This window comes from Penaeus vannamei, chromosome 19 (genome assembly GCF_042767895.1).
Source record: "Penaeus vannamei isolate JL-2024 chromosome 19, ASM4276789v1, whole genome shotgun sequence".
In the NCBI taxonomy this organism is placed as follows: Eukaryota; Metazoa; Arthropoda; class Malacostraca; order Decapoda; family Penaeidae; genus Penaeus; species Penaeus vannamei.
In genome coordinates, this window is record NC_091567.1 from 32,597,361 (window position 1) to 32,602,360 (window position 5,000).

Sequence of the window (5,000 nt, forward strand, 5' to 3'; positions counted from 1 at the left end):
CTCCTCTTCATCACAATTCTCACCGACTCACACCTCATCATATCCTCATGTTTTCACACCTCATGCTTGCAAACATCGCTATTGCAAATATTCTCATATCAGATATGAAGCAAACCTCGCCACTAGCCTCATTATCTCACTCCTCATCATCAAAAACCTCACCACAAGCCTCATTATCTCACTCCTCCTCATCACAATCCTCACCGCTTCACACCTCATCACATCCTCATGTTTTCATACCTTGCAAAAATCGCTATTGCAAAAATTCTCATATCAGAGATGAAGCAAACCTCGCCACTAGCCTCATTATTTCGCTCATCATCACAAACCTCGCCACTAGCCTCATTATTTCGCTCATCATCACAAACCTCGCCACTAGCCTCATTATTTCGCTCATCATCACAAACCTCGCCACTAGCCTCATTATTTCGCTCATCATCACAAACCTCGCCACTAGCCTCATTATTTCGCTCATCATCACAAACCTCGCCACTAGCCTCATTATTTCGCTCCTCGTCATCACAAACCTCACCACAAGTCTCATTAACTCACTCCTCCTCATCACAATCCTCACCGACTCGCACCTCATCGCATCCTCATGTTTTCACACAACTTGCAAAAATCGCTGTTGCAAATATTCTCATATCAGAGAGATGAAGCAAACCTCACCACAAGTCTCATTATCTCACTCCTCATCACAAACCTCACCACAAGTCTCATTATCTCACTCCTCATCACAAACCTCACCACAAGTCTCATTATCTCGCACCTCATCATCACAGATCTCACCGCCTCACATCTCATCACATCCTCCTGTTTTCACACCTCATCCTTGCAAACATCGCTATTGCAAACATTCTCATTTCAGAAATGAAGTCATAGACCTCATTTCCTCGCTCTTCCTCATCACAAACCTCATCGTCTCATAATTATCATTAATCTTATCATCATAAACCTGATCTATCTCTTCCTCCTCCTTTTTATCCCTCTCCTTCCATCTTCACTCTTCTTCTTCTCTTATTCTCCTTCCCTCTCTCTCTCTCTCTCTCTCTTTTCATCATTTTTTTTTTGTGTGTGTGGGAGGGGGGGTTGTTCCTCTCTCTCCCTTTCTCTGTCTGTTATCCTCTCCCATTCCTCTCAGCCTTCCTTCTCCCACTCTTCCTTATTTTCTCCCACCCTTCTCTCGTCTCACTCTCTCTCTCTCTCTCTCTTCCTTCTTCGCGCTCCTTTCCTCTTTCCTCAGCCTCCCTTTTCTCATCCTTTCTTCCTTCTTCTTTCTTTGTCTTCCTTACTTTCCTTTCTTCTCTATCTTATTTTTCCTTATCTCTCTTCTCCCTCTTTCTCTTACTTATTACTCCTTCCCTTTCTTCCTCTCTATCATTTCCCCATATCTCTCCCTCTTTTTTCCTTTTTCTCCCTCCTTCCTCCCTTTCCTTTTCATTTTTTCCCTCCCTCCCCCTTTTCTTCCCTTCCATCCCCCTCCCTCCCTATCCTTCTTCCTCTCTCCCTTTCTCCCTTCCCCTCACCTCTCCTCCCTTCCCTCACTCCTCCCTACCCTCCTCTCCCTGTCTTCCCTTTCCTATCTCCCTCCCTTCCCTCCCTTCCTTTCCCTTCCCTAACCCTCTCCTCCCTTCCATCCCCTCTCCCTTCTCCCTTCCCTCACCTCTCCTCCCTCCCTTCCCCTCACCTCTCCTCTCCTCCCTACCCTCTCCTCTCCTTCCATCCCACCCTTCTCTCACCTCACCTCCGCTCCCTTCCTTCCCCTTACCTCACCTCTCCTTTCTCCCTCCCTCCCCTCACCTCCCTTCTCCTCCCTCCCCTCACCTCTCTGACCTCAATCAAGTGAGAAATGCAAGAGTGAATCCCACCTCACTTGCGCGGGTCTTCCCTCTGCATGACAACTACCAAGGGAATCCAAAATTATATTAGTTCTTTGTTGTCTTTGCTCCCTGTTCTTCCTGCTTTTCTGAGTTTTTTTGCGGATGTGGAAGAGAGGAAAAGGATGTGATTTTGGATTTTGTGTGTTTTGTCTTTGTGGGTTGTTTTTTGTGTTTGTTTTTGTTTGTTTGTTTATTTGTGTGTGTGTGTGAGTGTTTGTGTTTGTGTGTGTGTGTGTGTGTGTTTGTGTCTGTGTGTGTTTGTTTGTGTGTGTTTGTGTATGTGTGTGTGTGTGTTTATGTGTGTATGTGTGTGTGTTTATGTGTGTATGTGTGTGTGTTACATGGAAAATAAGAAGCAAATAATTTAGAATTCTTTTTAATTTTGTGTGTGTTCTGTTTAAGCTTCCTTCTGATTTTTTGAGCTTATGATTAGTATTATGTTGCTGTTATTTGTGTTGCTTTATTGTAGTCTTTGTCTTCTTTTCTTGCTTCGTTTAATTATTCGTGTCTTTGTTCTTTGCCCTTATTCTCTTTTTTTTTTTTTGTTAAGTGTTGTTGAAGCTTTTGAAGGTCGTGGTGAAAATGCTGCTGCTAATAGTAATCATGGATTTGTGTACATAATACATACACACACACATATACAAAACACACACACACGCACGGACACACACACACACACGCCCGCATGCAATAAAACACACACACACACGCTGCACGCAATAAAACACACACACACGCACGCACACACACACACACACCCGCACGCAATAAAACACACACACACGCACACACACACACACACACACATACACTCATACACACGCACGCAATAACACACACACACATATATGTATATACATAACATTGCATAATATATGCATTTATTTTCGTTTTCATACTTTTCCTTATCTTTTTTTCGCAAACTTTCTGTCCTCCGAGTAATTTTCCATCAACCCCTCCCCAAACTCCCGTCCCCCCCCAACCCTTCCTACTTGCTCCCCTCCTACTCACCCCAACACCTCGCCCCCATCCCCTTCCCTCCCTACCTCCCCCCCATTTCTCTCAGACCCAACTTTTTCCCTCTCCCAACCCCACCTCTCCCCTCTCCTCCTCCTCACACTCACAACCCTCTCCCCTCTTACCTCTCTCATACCACTCCGCCACCCACAAACACCCTCTCTTCTCCCTCCACTTCGCTCCCATCCCCTCCTCTCCAACACACACTCTCCCCCTCAACTTCCTTTCTCCCCCTTCCGCAGCCCTCCCCCTCTCTTCTCCACCATCCCCCATTCACCCTTCCACCTCCTCCCCCCATCCCCCTCTCCTCTCCCCCTTCACCCGCTTTCCCCTCCCCATGCCCTCACTATCTCACCCACATCCACCCCGTCACCCTCATTCCCCTCCTTTCACCCTCCCCCATCCCCACCCCTCCACCTTCCCCTCCCTTCACTCATCCCCCCATCCCCTCCTCCCCTCCCACACCCCTCCCCATCCCTTCACCCTCTCCCCTTACCATCCTCACCCTCCCCTTCCCCCTCTCACCCCTTCCCCCTTCCCATCTCCCACCCTCCACCTTTCCCACCCTTCCCCCATCTCCTCACCCCTCCCCTTCCCCCTCTCCCCCACTCCTTCCCCCTTCCCATCTCCCACCCTCTCCTCTCCCCTCACCCCTCCCCTTCCCCTCCCACCCCATCCTCTCCTCCCCTCCTCCCCTCCCCTCCTCTCCCGTCTCGCTGAAGAATAGCCGCTAAGAGCCCAGCCGACAATTTGTCAGTCGCTTGCCTCGTCTGATATGGAAATGAAAGCCTGATGAGAACGTGCAGGCGAGGCGGATGAACGCACCTTGGGGGGGGGGGGAGAGGAGGTGGGGAGAGAGGTGGGGAGGTAGGGAGAGAAAGGTGAGGTGGGGAAGTGGGGAGGGGAGTGAAGATTGGGGAGAGAGGTGGGGAGGTAGGGAGGGAGGGAGAGTGGGGAGAGAGGTGGGGAGGGAGATGGAGGAAGGGAAGGAAGGTGAGAGGTAAAGGGAGGGAGGAGGAGGGGGTGGGGAAATGGAGATGGAGAGAAGGGGGGGAAGGAGGAGGGAGGGGAGGTAGGGGATGGAGGGAGGGGAGGGAAGATTGGGGGAGGGAGAGGAAAGATTGGGGGAGAGGAGAGGGAGGGGGAGATGGGGGAGGGGAGGAGGGAGGATGGGGGGAAGGGGGTGAGGAAGGGGAGGAGGGAGCGGATGAACGCACCTTGGGGAGGGAGTGGGGAGATGGGGAGAGAGGTGGGGAGGGAGGGAAAAAGAGAGAGAGTGAGAGAGGGAAGAAAAAAAGAAAGAGAGAGGGCCAAAAGAAGTGATCGAGAGAGAGCAAGCGAGAGAGAGAGAGAGCAAGCGAGAGAGAGAGAGAGAGAGAGAAAACCGAGCCAAAACGAGCGAGCGAGTGAAAGAGCCTCTTTCGACAAATTGACAGACGCAACAGGAGGCGAAGCAAGAGTACTCACGGAAGCCAATTACCTCGGACGTACATCGCTGTCAGTCTCCAGTTTAGATTAAGTAAGTAGGATGTGGATTATCCTTGAGACTGGGGGAGAAGGGGGGAGGGGGAGGGGGAGGATGCGAGAAGGAAAGAGAGAGAGGAAGGAGAGGTAAAATGATGGGAAAGGAAGGGGGGAGGGGAAGGGTGCGAGAGGAAGGAGAGATAAAAGGATGGAAAAGGAAGGAGAGGGAGAAGGATGAGAAAGGAAAGAGAGAGATAAACGATGCGAGAGGAAGGAGTGATAAAAGGATGGAAAAGAAAGGAGAGGGGAAGGGTGCAAGAAGAAATAGAGTAATAAAAAAAATGGAAAAGGAAGGAGAGGAAGAGGATGCGAGAGGAAAGAGAGAGATAATGATGCAAGAGGTAGGAGAGGGAAAATGATGGAAAAGTAGGTAGAAGGGGAGGATGCGAGGGAAAAAAGAGATAAAGAATGTAGAAGAAAGGGAGAGATAAAGGTGTAAAAAAATAGGATAGATAAGCGATGTTAGAGGAAGGAGGGAGAGGAGGGGGGAGGGAGAGAGAGGAGGAAGAAAAGGGAAGAGAGGGGAGGAAATTAAAAAGGGGGAAAGGAGGAAGGAAAAAGGAAGGAGGAAGGAGAAGG

General features: G+C 49.6%; 1 protein-coding gene across 2 annotated transcripts in view; it reads left to right on the plus strand.

Annotated features, from left to right (window-relative positions):
• Window positions 1-5,000, plus strand: part of Scp2 (Sarcoplasmic calcium-binding protein 2) — a 160,290-nt gene that overhangs the window by 96,418 nt on the left and 58,872 nt on the right. The gene's annotated exons all lie outside the window — the stretch shown is intronic.